The following is a 16,046-nucleotide window of genomic DNA, read 5'->3' as shown; positions in this document are numbered from 1 at the left end:
GGTTTGCATGATTGGATGGATGGTGGTACCATTCACAAGGCGAGGGAACGGTGGACAAGAACTATTTGAATCTGCAGAGTTGGAGCTGAGGGGAGAGGTCCCAGTTTAAGGTTTGTAGTACAAGGGGATGGGATTACGTAGGGAAGAGAGTATCATAGTCAGAGAAGACAGGCTGAAAATGAGTCCTGGGGAACACAACATGCAATGGCTGGGAGAGGAGGCTGAGCCAGAAAAAAGACTGGAAAGGAGCCTCTGAGAGATAGGAGAAAACCCAGGAGAAGGTGACATCACCCCAGCAAAGGGAAGGAGATCCTGGCTCACAGTGTGCAACGCTGCCGAAAGGTCAAGTGAGGTGAAGACTGAAAATAGCCATTCGTTTTAGCAACGTGGAAATCACCAGTGATCCTAACAAAAGTGACTTCAGAGGAGTGTTCAGAGCACAATCCACATGGAGAACAGTGGGAGGAGTGAGAGCCGAGGAAGTGGAGCTGGTGGAGATAACATTTCAAGAGAGTTTGGCTCTGAAGTGGGAGAGTGGGCTGGGACAGTAACTACAGGGGAACGAGCAGAGGGGAGTTCTTGTTTTTAGGGGGAACATTTGGACGTGGAAATGGTCTGTGTGGGAGGGAGAAAGTCAAAGGTGATGGGATCCCTAGCCCAGGTGGACAGACTGGCCTGGGAAGAGGAAAAGAGGAGAGCATGGGGTACTGCAGGGCCTGGACTTCCCTCTGAGACTTCAGTTTTCTTGGTAAAGTAGGGGACTTGACTTGTAAGAGAGGCGACTTGCTGTGAGTGGAGGGAACGAAGGGGCAGGCATGAGGGATTTAAAATTCTGAGAAACACCAATGTATTCTTTTCCTAGGGCTGCTGTAACAAAGTCCCACAAACTGGGTGGCCTAAAACAACAGAAATGTATCCTCTCACTGTTGCGGAGGCTGGAATTCTGAAACCAAGATGTCAACAGACCCGTCCTCCCTCTGAAGGCTCCAGGAGAGAGCTCTTCTTTGCCTCTTCCTAGCTTTGGCGGTGGTTGGCAATGCTTGCTGTTCCTTGGCTTGTAGCCCCTGCCTCCATCATCATATGGTCTTCTTCCCACTGTGTGTGTCTGTCTTCACATGGTCTTCTTAGAAGACACTGTTACTGGATTTAGGACCCCCTATAATCCAGTCTGATCTCATTTTATTCACATCTGCAAAAACGCTATTTTCAAATAAGGTCACATTCATGGATACCAGAAGTTAGGGCTTGAACATATCTTTTGGGGAGACATAATTCTATCCATCATCATTAAGACATTTAGAAACAGTTGTAGAGAGGGAGAGAAATGTCCCAGCATGCCCAGCCCTGTCACAGGCCCGTGGGGACTGGTGAAGATAAACCAATAATGAGAGTACGCTGCAGCATCAGCTGCTCTCCCACTTGCTCCTCTCTGCTCACTGGCATCCTTGGGCAGAGCTGGGGCACCCCAGCCCTCTCCTGCTGCAGGGCAGGTTTCCCTCCCACAAGAACGGAACCTTCTGACCTCTCTTGACTCCTCCTCCCTTCCTGCCTCAGCCTCCATCTCTACCTCCCATTCAGTCCCTTTCTCTGCCCCAAGATACATGAAGAACTCTTGCAGACAGGAGCTGCAGAGCTGGCCCCACAGCACCAGAGATGTCATAGAAGAGCAGAATTGCAGCCCTCCATGGCACATGGGCTACATCTACACTATTTTGTTCAGAGCTCCAAGAAGCAGGTGCATTGGGATTTTCACCAAAGAATGAAAGGAATAAACCCATCTCCTTATTTTTTAATCCCCCAGAAGAAGACTTATTCTCTCCTTTCTGGAATGTCAGAAACAGTGTCATTTTGTCCAGGCTGCGTTGACCTCTTTGCTGGACCCTGGGCATAGGGAGCCCTTGCTGCTTCTCCACCCACCAGTGCTGAGCTCCAGGGGAGTCTGCCTTGCAGGTCCAAGGTGAGAATATAAACACCGCAATCCCTCTGAAAACTGTCTAGAACCTCCTCCAGGGAGGAAGGGTTGCTCATGGGCTGGCCAGGCTCCCAAACATCATACGCAGCATCCCGGAGCTCCAACTTAACACAGCTTGGGGCAGGTCCTCAAATGACCTTCCGTTTCTTGTCTGCCCATCTGAAAGGACCATTCCATTCCAAACAACATTCCTTTGATAAAAATTGGTTACACACCGTAAACATCAATGAGCCAGGAACATTCTCCAGTGCAACAGGATTCTGATAAAGCAGTCCTATTTTGCAAAACCTTCCAGTGTGAAACATCCTCCCCACAGCAAGCAGGGAAATTCCTGGGATGCCACAACACTGGGCAGAGTGTCCAGGGCCCCAGGGAAGGAGCAGAACGTCTAGAGGTGGAGCTCCCATTGTGGGCAGAGGGACCTGGGTTTTCAATCATCTGTGCATCAATCACTCACTCAACAAATATTTGCCAGACACGTCCCAAGCGCCAGGCTCTGGTGGAGTCACTGGAAACACGGTGTTTCCACATGACTGCAAAAAGCAGCGATGATTTCCTCTCCTCACACAGTCCAGGTTGACAGTTGGGGGCAATGTCCACACGCCTCTCTACCTCACTCGCTCTGTGAGTCTGGATGTATTCTTCCCCTCCAGCCCCCTGGGCCCTCATTCTGTTGGCTTTTCTGTTGTTGCTTTCTGTTTGCAGGTGTCTCTTCTTGAGCCTGTTTCTGGGTCTCGCAGTCTCTATTCTTCAAGTCTCCCTTTGTGTCACCAAGTGCCTCCCAGCCCAGCCACTCCTCTACCTCTCCATCAGTCTGCCTTTCTTCCAATCAATTCATCCCCATTTTTTTTCTCCTTCCCTCTTCTGTTTCTTCTCCTTAAGTGACTGTTGACACAGAACTAAATACATTTTTCTTAGGTTTGTGGAATATGCTTTCACATTCTCTGGTGTTTAGTTCTAAAATTGATTGAAAAATGTTTGTATTCTTCAGTGTTGTCTGATTTTCTTATAACAGTATGTGTAATTCTCTAAAACTGTTTATTAAAATACAATGCCTGTATTAGTCCATTTTCATCCTGCTGTGAAGAAGTACATGAGACAGGGCAATTTATAAAGAAAAAGAGGTTTAATGAATTCATAGTTCCACATGGCTAGGGAGGCCTCACAGTCATGGCAGAAGGCAAAGGAGGAGCAAAGTCACGTCTTACGCGGTGTCAGGCAAAAGAGTGTGTGCAGGAGAACTGCCCTTTATAAAACCATCAGATCTTGTGAGACTTACTCACTATCATGAGGACAGAAAACCCACCCCCATGATTCAATTACCTCCCACTGGGTCCCTCCCATGACACACAGGGATTATGGGAGCTACAATTCAAGAAGAGATTTGGGTGGGGACAAAGCCAAACCATATCAATGCCTGTGGGAAAAAGTGCCCATGAAATGCCAAAAACATGCCATGCAGAGCTCCAAGAATCTCACTTACTGAACACACTTGTGTAGCCACATCTTGGACTAAAAGATGCTTATGTTACCTTTCAATATTCTCCTCCACATGTGTCACCACTGCCCTGACTTCTCTCAGCATGGATTCCTGTCTTTGATAAAAGACCAAATCCCTGGTTTTGTATTTTATGGAAGTGAAGTGCAGTCATATTGATTAGTTGGGTCTAGCTTCTACTGTCCAGGGCTTCACTCACTTTGTTGCATTTAGGCATGGACTCTTCATTGTCCTTGTGAGGTGGTAGCCATTGTGGGGCTATCCTGCAATTTACTTTCTCTTCTATTGTTAATAGGTATTAGGGTAGTTTCCATTTGCAGCTGTTACAAATATGCTGTGGTTAAAATTCATGTACATGTCTTTTTTTTTTTTTTTTTTTTTTTTTTTTTTTTTTTTGAGACGGAGTCTCACGCTGTTGCCCAGGCTGGAGTGCAGTGGCGCGATCTCGGCTCACTGCAAGCTCCGCCTCCCGGGTTCCCGCCATTCTCCTGCCTCAGCCTCCTGAGTAGCTGGGACTACAGGCGCCCGCCACCGCGCCCGGCTAATTTTTTTTTGTATTTTTAGTAGAGACGGGGTTTCACTGTGGTCTCGATCTCCTGACCTTGTGATCCGCCCGCCTCGGCCTCCCAAAGTGCTGGGATTACAGGCTTGAGCCACCGCGCCCGGCCCATGTACATGTCTTTTAATGGCATGTGTTACTGTTATAATCAGGAAAGAAAAAAAGAAAACTATTTCTATTTGGAAAGATGGGGATGGCCAAGTGGGATGTTTTCTTAAAAGGACTCTGGAGTAGGAGACAGAACACAAGTCTTCATTCTGGCTTCTCCATTCTCGATTCTACAACTTTGGGCCAATCAGTTAACCTCAGTGAGTTTCAGTTTTCTTATCTATAAAATATGAACAGTAATGCCTGTCATTGGTAGGCATTACTACCTCACAGGGTAACTGTAACAATCAAATGAGATGATGGACATGAGGAAAAAAAAATTTTTAAGGTATCATGCAAAAAATAATGGCCAGGTGTGGTGACTCATGCCTGTAATCCTAATACTTTGGGAGGCTGAAGCAGGAGGATTTCTTGAGCCCAGGAGTTCAAGACTAGCCTGGGCAACATAGTGAGACCCTGTCTCTATAAAACTAAAATGAAATAAAAATTAGTCAGGCATGATGGCATGCACCTGTAGTCTCAGCTACTTTGGAGGCTGAGGCAGGAGGATCGCTTGAGTCCAAAAGTTCAAGGTTACCATGAGCCATGATCATGCAACTGCACTTTAGCCTGGGCAACAGAGCAAGACTCTGTTTAATAATAATAATAATAATAATGTATGGTATTTATTTCTCTTATTAAAGAAAAATTTAACAGCAACAATGTGATGCTCTTGATTTATCTGTTTTAAATTTTGAACTTGTGACTTTCATTAGACATGAGAGCTCCTGAATCCCTGATCCACTGTGGGCCACGAAAGAGAAATGTCTCAAAATGTCCAATCTCCAAAGGTCTATGTTTAGCATGAGCAAGTGGTAACATGTGGCCTGTGCCATGTTTTTCCCCTTCCAGGTGGCCCTTGTCTCTCATTAACTGGGGACTCCTGGTCTAGATGAGCAACGGAAAAACCGACCGAATGAGCTGTAAGGGACCTTAGGGTTAGACTCCAGCCCCTCAAGGGAAGCCATGTACCCACAGAGGATGCACAGAAGGCCAGGTCTGGACCTGTCTTCAGACAGCAGCCAGTTCCCCATCCTTTACCTTACACTGCCCAACCTCATATAGCAAGGATCTGATGAGAGTGTGGGTAGGAGACAGGACTCCAAGTCTGACGACCATCAGAGCCAATCTAAGACTCTTCACTCTCCACCAGCATGGATCATCTGTTAGTTTATGGAGTCTGCGGGAGTCCACACACTGGTGAAGATAGGCAGGGCGCCCTCCCACCCAAGTTCTTCCTCCTCATCCGCCCAAAACAAACCTAGTGTCCTAAGGCTCATGCCCTGAAATGTGTTGTTTCCTCAGGCCTTGCCAAGATGGTTTCTACAAGGGGAGACCTTGAGCAACCAGCCCACAGATTCTTTGTGATTACCCACCACACCGGCAGCCCTGCGGTCAGTGCTCTGGGGATACAAAGCTACAGGCTCCCTGCCCTTGGGGCACTCCCACCTGGGTGAGGGGAGAAGTATAGCCTGAATGACAGAGAGTGATATGAGTGAGGAAGGGTCTACAGTGCCAGGGGGCTCTGAGGATGAACAACATGTGAGAGGGGTTCTGAGGCAAGAGCTCCTGAGAGCTTCCTGGGGAGACAGGGAAATGAGTGAGAGCCTTGAAAACTACATGAAACTGGTGATTCTCAGCCCTGGCTGGACATCACACGTGCCAGGGGAGCTTTCACAAAATGCCAGTGCCTGGAACCCCCCTACTCCATCACAATCACTGACTGTGGGGTCTGGACATCAGTATTCTTCCAAAGCTTCCCAAGTGGTTCTAATGTGCGGCCACACCTGGAACTGAAACTTACTGCACTAGGAAACAGAGACTCAGTGTAGGCTTTCAGCAGCAGAGGGACATGATCAAAGGGCACTCAAGAAACATTTATTGAAGGGAGAGGGCCAAGGCTGAAAAACTACCTATTGGATACTATGCTGACTGGGCAATGAGATCCTGAGAAGTCCAAACCTCAGCATCACACAATATACCTATGTAACAAACCTGCACATGTGCTTCCTGAATCTAAAATAAAATGTTTAGAAGAACATTTAGTGAGCACCTACTCTGGCTATCCAAAGATGAAGAAGATATGGCGTGGACACAACAATATATGTAAGTGCCTGCCCTTGTCCAGCCAACAGATTAGGAGAAAAAACTGGATCCATAAATATGTGTGATGTAAGGGAAGTTATTTCACATAAGTATGAACCAAGTGCTCTAAGGACATTGAAAGTTGCTAGAGAAAGCATTCTTAGAGATATTAGAACTCTTTCCTCAGAGATGTTTAGGAGTTTCCCAAGCAAAGAAAACGGAGGAGAACATTATAAATGGAAGACAGAGTACTACACAGGTGCTGAGTCCTATGGGGACCAGGTGTGCTCAGGGAATATTGGGAGAGGGGGACAGGAGGCTGGAAAGAATGGGGAAGATAAACGCCAAGGGCCTGAATTCTATCTGAGCTCTCAGTGTTTGAACAATGAGACAGAGAGGGCAGATCAGAAAAGAGAGAGGAAGGTAGACCAGTGAGAAGCCACGGTAGTGATTCAGATGTAAGGTGATGAAGGGCTGGACCAAGGAATTGACAATGGGAATGAGGAAGGGAGAAACCCAAGAGAGATTTCCTAAAAAGGCAATGGAATTTGGTAACAGAACAGAGATAAAGAAAGAGGGAGAGGTGAAGACGGCTCCACAGTGACTAATTTGAGACAACGGGACAGATAACACAGCAATAGCAAAGACTGAGGACGCTGGGTAGATGACTTAAATTTTGTTTAACTCCAAGACATCCACACGGAGATGTATCCAAAAGGCTAGCAGAAGGACCGAAGTTGGATTGTAGAAGGTGAAGGAGGAAAATATAAGGAGAGAAAGTGGAATATCCAGATACAAACTATATACACCAGGCACTTGGCAGGAGAAGGAAAGAACGGGTGGCACCTGACAGATCAAGTACCAGCATATTTGCCAGGACTGGCCTGTGTGTGGGTTAAGACCAGAGAAAGGAGGGGGAAACAGGAGTCACTGAGGACATGGTCCGTAAGGCACAGGAGCATGGCATCCAACAGAGGGGGAAGAGTTTGCCTTTAGAGAGGACAAGCATGTCTTTTTATTTTTTTCTTTTTATTTTTTATTTTTTTGAGACAGAGTCTCACTCTGTTGCCCAGGCTGGAGTGCAGTGGCATGATCTGGCTCACTGCAACCTCTGCCTTCTGGGCTCCAGCAATTCTCGTGCCTCAGCCTCCCGAGTAGCTGGGATTACAAACACACCATCACATCTGGCTAATTTTTGGAGATGGGGTTTTGACATGTTGGCCAGGCTGGTCTCGAACTGCTGACCTCAAGTGATGCATCCGCCTCGCCTCGGCCTCCCAAAGTGCTGGGATTAGGCATGAGCCATCACGCCTGACTAGGGCAGGCATTTCTTAATAGAGGTAGAGATGTCTGAGAAAACATTCCCCAGGGCCCAGGTCCTATCTAAAGAGAATAGATCAAAATTATCTAAAATGGGGCTCAGGAAACATTTTCTGTAAAAGGAAAGACAGTAAAATTTTAGGCTTTGTAGGCCCTATGGTGTCTGTCACAACAGCTGCAGAACTCTGCTGCTGCAGCGTAAAAGTGGCCACTGACAACGCGTGAGTGGGTGTGCTGTGTTCTAATAAAGCTTTCGTTTCAAAAACAGGCAGTGATTACTATTGTTAACTTTACATTATGTGAATTTCACCTCAATTAAAACAAAAGCAGGCCATGGGTTTGATTTGACCCATGGGGCTGTAGTTTGCAAACACCTGTTCTATCTAGACAGTGGGGCAAGAAGGGTGAAGGGCAGGAGGGGGAGGAGCACTTGGGGACTTAGAGAAGACAAGGGCTGGGCTGGCTTCCATGGGTCCCAGGAACAGTGACCAGTGAGTGATCTGAGTTCAAATCTGGCTCTGTCACTTCCTAGCTATGGGACTTTCAGTAAATTACTTATTTACTTATCCAGAGCCTCAGTTTCCTCTTCTATAAAATGAGGGAAAAGAGTACCTAACTCATTGCATTGTTCTGAGAATCAAATGAGATAATGAATGTAGGTGGCTAGCATAAGGGTCAATAAAGATTTTCTTATTTAATTTTAGGATTGACTATGAATTGCAAGACACTAGCTGTTCCTAGGGCTCCAAGCCCTGCCTGGGCTCCCTGATCATGGATCAGCTCTTCTGTGGACTGGCGTCCAGGCAGGGCTTGGAGCCCTAGCAGCCAGAGAGGTGAGACTGGAAAGAAGGGAGGAGTTGGGGCTGGGGTGGGAGGTAAAGGAAGAGGCCCTACTAGTCAGTGGCAGAGAGAACAAAATGTATATCTCCAGATCTACAGAGAAATAGACCCCACAGGTGCAAACACAAACTTCACGCACACATACACACCAAGATGATGCAGCCCATCTCCACCATGCCTAGTAAAACAAGGTTCTGAAGTGCTTTGTCTCCAGCTCATCAACTTGACCCACAGGGACGGGCCTCGCTGCCGTGTGGTGTATTGGACCCCAGTGTGGACCAGTGTGTCTCACTGGCACCAGCACATGAAGCTCTGGTCTGGGACTCCTGCTGCTCACTGCAGAGCCTGGAGCTGATGGAGACAGCTAGTCACGGACTCAGGGCAGCCCAAAGCCCTTCCACCTGTGCTTCTCAAGCTTTAACGAATCACCTGGGGAGGGGCTGCTCAAATGGAAGGGCCCCAAATCTGCATATTAGAAGCATCCCAGATGATTTTTTATTACATCAGTGAGCTGAGGACTACACTTTCAGACACAAGGCTTTACTTCCTCATCTTTCAAGGCAGTCGTATGATGGTACAAGGAGGTCCCCAACTTCCTTCCTGGACTGCGGCTATACGGCAGGGTCCACCCTTATCTCTTATGCTTCCTCATTGCTCATGAGAAAAAGATAATCTGAGGTTGTATTTCTTGGGGTAACATGAGTAATTCTGAAATAAATGTGAGGATGTTCCAAGACACTGGGTTTATCCAGAAAAGCAAAACACCAGTCCAGAGAAGAGCTGATCCAGTGTTCTTCAGCCAGTAAGAAAATGTTATGGGTAATCTCTCTTCTCAGAACACTTCAGTTGAACCATCAAGTGCAGCCTATTCCAAGACCAGTTTGCTCTCATGCTGGCCATCCAAGAGGTCTGTGCCCGATTCTCGCTGCTTCATCCTAGAACACTCTGTTGCTAGCACCTACAAACTGAGCTTCAGGCTGCTAGGGAAGCGGTTGCTGTCCTCTAGTATCACAGTTTGTCTGAATCAAGCAAAATAGCTTTGCACATGTAGACATTTAATACATACTTAGTGAGTGACGGAACAAATCCATGATGGGTTATACAGGCTGACAGCATGTCAAGAATACTTAAAACCATAAATTGAGATGATTGCTTACAGAAGATACACCTCTACTCCTGCAGATTCAGTTGATTGGGCAAAAAGACCAACACAGATCATGAATAAATGACAGTGTAGGAACCTAAACTACAAAGTCATCCACTACACACACACACACACACACACACTCAATTTATCAAAATGTATATACAGTCATGTGGCATTTAATGACAAGGATACGTTCTGAGAAATGTATCCTTAGGCAATTGTGGTGTTGTTTGAGCATCATAGAGTGTACTCACACAAACCCAGAAGGTACTGCCTACTATGCACCTAGGCTGTATGTCATAGGCTACTATTCCTATGCCACAAACCTATACACCATGTTACTGTACTGAATACTGTAGACTACTGTAACCAATGGTAGTCGTTTATCTAAACATGGAAAAGGTGCAGCAAAATACAGTATAAAAGATCTGAAAAGGTACATCTGTACAGGGCACTTATGGTAAATGGATCTTGCAGGACTGGAAGTTGCTCTGGGCGAGTCAGTGAGTGAGAGGTGGGTGAATGTGAAGGCCTGGGACACTCTTGTGCATGACTGTAGACTTCATGTAGTCACTGTGTTTAGGCTACACTAAATTTATAAAAATATTTTTCTTTCTTCAATAATAAATTAACCTTAATGTAACATTTTTACTTTATAAACTTAATTTTTTTAACTTAACTTTTTGTCTCTTTTGTATTAACATTTAGCTGAAACACAAACACACTGTATTATACAAAAAGATGTTCTTTCTTTATATCCTTTACATCCTTATTCTATATTTTCTGCTTTTTTCTACTTTTCTATTATTTTTCTAATTTTCTAATTTTTTTCCACTTTTAAAATTTTTTTACTTGTTTTTACTTTTTAAACTATTTTGTTAAAAACAAAGACACACACATTAGCCTAGATCTACACAGGCTCAGGATCATCAGTATCACCGTCTTCCGCCTCCACATCTTGCCCCACTGCAGGGTCCTCAGGGCCAATAACACACTTGGAGCTGCCATCTCCTGTGATAACAATGCCTTCTAGAATACCTCCTGAATGACCTGCCTGAGGCTGTTTTACAATTAACTCTTTTTTTTTTTTTAAATCTGGAAATACCAGATTCGGTTTACTTTAAATTTTAAAAAGAGATTTTAGCAGATAATTTTTCTTTTTTCTACACCACTTAACTCTTTTTTAATAATTAGCAGGTGTACACCCTAAAATAACAATAAAAAGGTTGAGTGTGGTGGCTCACACCTGTAATCCCAGCACTTTGGGAGGCCAAGGAGGGCAGATTACTTGAGGTCAGGAGTTCAAGACCAGCCTGGCCAACATGGTGAAACCCTGTCTTTATTAAAAACACAAAACAAAATTAGCTGGGTGTAGTGGTGCATGCCTGTAATCCCAGCTACTTGGGAAGCTGAGGTAGGAGGATCGCTTGAACCCGGGAGGCAGAGGTTATAGTAAGCCGAGATCGTGCCACTGCACTCCACCCTGGGTGATGGAGCAAGACTCTGTCTCAAACAAAATGAAAAATGAAAAATAAAAAATTAACTAATAAAAAATATATATATACTAAATATATATGTATACTAAATATATAAACCAGTAACATGGTTGCTTATTATCAAGTATTATGTATTGTATATAATTGTATTAATATGTGCTATACTTTTATACAACTGGCAGTTAAGTAGGTTTGTTTACACCAGCATCACCACAAACACATGAGTAATGTGTTATGACATTATAATGGCTATAACATCACTAGGTGATAGGAATTTTCTTATACAATCTTATGGGACCACTGTCATATATGTGTTCTGTCATTGACCCAAATGTCATCATGTGGCATAAGACTGCATCTAAATGAATGTTGTTCCTTCCAAATCAGCCCCTTGGGAAGCCTCACAGAATTATTCCAGTGACACAGTCAGTCCTCAAAATGTGCTGCGTGGGTATCTCATCTTTGGAATTTGCCTCAAGAGTTGGTTTACTTTATGGTCACACCTCATTTTTGACCCAAAGAAGGTGATTTAGCTTGATCAGTCCCCTTATTCCCAGGCTTGGTTCCAAATGATTTCTGGTCCTTCTAGGAATCAAAAGAACTCTCAAAGGATAAAAATTTATCATTCATTAGAATATTCAAAGACTCTGAAGAGAGTACCAAAAATGGAATCCCAAGCATGATTTGAAGAATGGCAGAATTGTTGGCTGGAGTGTATGATTCACCACAGGAGACAGAGCTCTGAAGGCACAAACTTAGTCAAGTCAGGAGACTCACTCATTTGCCCTTAATAAGGAACCTCATCCAGTTTTCTCATCCAGCAGCATGGTGGCAGGAACTGGCTAGATGCCCACCAAACACAGTCCTCTTCTTCCTGAGCACACAGCCGCTCTGTAACTCCCAGACTGACTTTCAGTTTGACAGATTATGTGTCTACTTCTGGCCAACTGAATGCAGGAAGTGACAGGAGCCCTTTCAGCCTTGGCGCCTAAAACCTTTCTGGGTTCCTCCATGTGTCCCTCTTCTTTCACCTGCCAGCTGGGTGCTGAGAATTCAGGGAAAGACTCTGAGGTCACAGAAGATGTTCAAGCCATGCAACTGAAGGAGGTCAGGTCCCTGAATGACAGTGTAAAGAAAAACTTCTCATTCCCTTCTGACTTGCACTGGACTGTAACATGAACTAGGAATAAATTTATAGTGTTCAGTCACAGCAATGTGGGGGCTGTTTGTTACAGCAGCAAGTCTGGCCTGACTGACACAGACACACAGAGTTACACTGAGTTGCCTATGTGAGAAGCAGCTTAAGTAGAATAGAAATTGACACTGCCATTTGGAGCATTTATCCTTATGACTTTCAGTTTGGGGTTCATATTTGAAGCCAGTGTTGTTTTCTCCATCATCAGCCTCTTAATACATATGGTATATGTCACATCGCACAGATCAGCACTTGTCAAGCCCTCCTGCTGGCTGCTGGGGCATGACTGCTAATTCTTTGAAATGCCACCTGCCCTCAGAGCTCCCCAAAGTGAATCTGATGTATACCACATGGCCCATATTTTAAGCCAGGCTTCACATTTGGTGAGTTCAACCTTCTCTAACAGAAACAGGAAAGTGCACACATATACACATGCACTGGTGTATGTTATTTAAAACAAGATAAAACAGAAAAAAACAAACCCAGGCTTTCCAATGTTTTAGAGACTGTCATTTAGAGAATCACTCTGCATCTTTTAGAAGGTGGCTGTGTCCCCCTTCACGCCAATGAATGGTGGTGAGCCTGCGTCCTCCACTTACCTTTGGCTGGTTGGAGGTTGGGAACGGGGAGCTGGTGCCAGCCGTGATGCTGCAGAATGGGCTGCATTCCCGGAAGCACAGCCAGCTGGAGACCCCTGACGCTGGTGGGCCTTTCTCACCATCTGCTTTGCCTTCTACTTGAATGTGGCCTTCTTCCCAAGAAGAGTGCCTTATCAAGAGTCAGGGGCTTAAGCCTCTCCTTCCTGCCTCAAGCTGACAAACTGGCATCTGTTTCTGCTGTGAGCCTCCCCAAAGGAGCCCAGGTACATCTCCAAGATGCAGGACTGCTCAGCAGTATTTGGTGAGCACAGATTTCTGCAATCCCCCTGCCGATTGAGAAGTGCAAGCAATGTAGAAAAATCTCCAGCCCACACACTTCCACAACGGATCCTCTACTCTCAGACGTCTATGAGGACCTCAAAGAGATAAGACAGAGCAAGGCGTGAGTTGTTTACTCTCAGGTAAGCCACGGTTCAAAAGAACTGGAGAGCAAGGTAGCTTTTAAGTAACATTTCCAGCCAGGTGCAATGACTCATGCCTGTAATCCCAACAATTTGGGAGGATGAGGCAGGTGGATCGCCTGAGCCCAGGAGTTCGAGACCAGCCTGGGCAACAGAGTAAGACCCTGTCTCTACAAGAATAAAAAATTTTTTAAAGCTACCTGAGTATGGTAGTGAATGTCTGTGGTCCCAGCTACTCAGAAGGCTGAGGCGGGAGGATCACTTGAGCTTGGAAGATTGAGGCTGCAGGGAATTACGACTGTGCCACTGCACTCCAGTCTAGGTGACAGGGTGGGCTCCTGTCTCTAAATAAATAAAATAAAATAAAAAATTTCCAAGGCTCTGGGAAGGGAGGGAGAAGGCTGGGCAGAGGAGTGATACAGGGTAGTGGCCAAATAAATTTGATAGGCCAAGGGGGTGGCTGGGTGGGGCGGTGGGCAGAGCTGAAATGGCAGTTGAGCGGCAGCTCTGCAGCTTCTCCTCTCTGATTTGGGCTTGCAGGTTTCCTGGTGCTGGCTAGTGAGGATGTGCCGCTGTGTCTGTGTCTCACGCGATACCGCATGACCTGCTGAAGCAGAACCCCACCGTGCTCCGAAATTCCAGGTGAGCAGGTGCCAAGACACACTGCAGTTTTCATGGCTTTTTGTTTTTTTCTTATAGTGTTGCCTACAGTAAGTGGCATGGAATGAGCAGGGGTGGTAGGAGAATATTCTTGAGATGCTCCTCCACATCCCCCACCAACACCCCATCTTTATCTCCTCCAAAAAAATGTGTCTCACTGTTTTAGTACTCACAACTCCACGTGGAGGAAGGTAGGATTGTAATTCCCACGTTACAGAGAAGGGAACCAAAGCTCGGAGATTAAGAAGCCCTCCCAAGGCCACAGAGCTAGTAAGTGCCACAGCCAAGATGGAAACCAGAGATTTCCTTTCCCAATTCCCATGAATTTGCAGCTACACCAACCTCCTTCTCAGGTGACCTCACTTAAAAGTAAAAGGCAGGAACAAGAGGCCTGGGCTGCAGGTAGGCCGGCCCTCTCCTGCCTGGGGCCTTCTGCCCCGTGTGTCTGTCCATCTCATTCTCTTGGTTCAGAAGCCTTGCCATGTCCTCTCACCAACCTGGTTCGAAACTCGCTTCCTCCAAGAAGTCTCCTGGGTTTCTCCCTCACTGGTTGTCTCCCCGGCACTTGTGGATTCATCTTATAGCATGTTGCTTGGCTGCGTGCTGTATGCTTTGTGGTTACGCTCCAGCCATTTCCCGCATGCCCCCAAGTCACATATGGCAGGCAGAAGGATGCCCCTCCAAAAATGGTCTGGTCCTAATCCCCAAAGCCTGTGAAGATGTCACTTACAGGACAAAAAGGACTGTGCAGCTTTGATTACATTAAGGATCTTGAGACGGGGAGACTGTGCTGGATTAGCCAGGTGGGCCCAATCTAATCACAAGGGTCCTTCAAGGCAGAAGAGGGAGGCAGGAGAGCCGGAGAAGGAGGTGAGATGGCAGAAGCAGAGGCTGGAGGAGATGTGCTTGCTGCCTACTGGAGCTGGAGATGCAAGGGCCCCGATCAAGGAAAGCAGACACCCTAGAAGCTGGAGAAAGAAAGGAGCCGACCACCCCGCAGAGCCTGCAGCAGGAGCCCAGCTCTGCCGACGCCTCGATTCTAGCCGGTGAGACCCATTTCAGCCTTCTGACCTCTAGAACTGTAAGATAACAAATCTGTGTTGCTTTAAGCCACTACACGTGTGCACGTTTGTTGTAGCAGTCACAGGAAAGTAACACTGCAGGGCTGGGTGTACTGCTCACTTGGTTCCTGTCTCTACTCTCCCTCAAGACCACTTCCTATGCCACTGGAGCTCAGCATACACTGGGGGCTCCGAGAACCGCAAGTGACTGGCCCCTGCCCCTCCAGGGGTCTGGGCTGGCTCCTCAGCCTCTCCTCCCACTGGCCTAGTCTCAGGGTGGAAAGCCCCCGCTGGCCCTCCCCCCATTCTCCAGTGTAGCAAGGAGAGCAGAAACAGGAACCAACCAATGTGTCAGGGAAAGAGGGGATCAGAAGCTGGATTTTTCCTGAACCTGGATCATGCAAATTCATTTTAAAAATAAAACCCTGTAACATTTACAGGATTGATTTTTGCTCTCACTCTCCAGCCTCCCTCCTCATTCTCTAGGCTCACAGGGTGGCCTGCAAGCCCCTTCAGGATCCGACTTTGCCTACCTCTCCTGCCTCAGGCTGCCGCAGCCCATAGGCTCCTGAAAGCCTAAATTATGGCCAGTCCCCACACACTGTGTCTCATCTCCTTGCCTTTGATCACACTGTCCCCTCTGTGTAGATGCCCAGCCGTCCTCTCTGCAGCTAACTGCTTGGGTGTGGGTCATTTACCTCCTCCTCCAGGGAACCCTCCCTGACCATTGTCAGAGTGGGCTAGGGGCTCCTTTGCCCACCCATGGACACTGGCTCTGCCGCTCTCTCCACTGTCACCACACTGGACTCCTTTCTTCAGTTCTCACTTCCCTCCTCTACTTATGGAGAGGATGGAACTCCCACCCAACTCCCTTCCTCCATGACAAAGAAGAGGGAACACTTTGTCCCCTGCTCCACCTCTGCCATCCTGTATTTCCTCCTCCCCACGGTGGGGGGCGATCTGATTGGTCACTGCCTGGACCACCCTGCATTGGTAGGCAGGGCCC

The sequence above is a fragment of the Macaca nemestrina genome, chromosome 2 (genome assembly GCF_043159975.1).
Source record: "Macaca nemestrina isolate mMacNem1 chromosome 2, mMacNem.hap1, whole genome shotgun sequence".
NCBI classification, from domain to species: Eukaryota; Metazoa; Chordata; class Mammalia; order Primates; family Cercopithecidae; genus Macaca; species Macaca nemestrina.
This window is presented reverse-complemented; position numbering follows the sequence as displayed.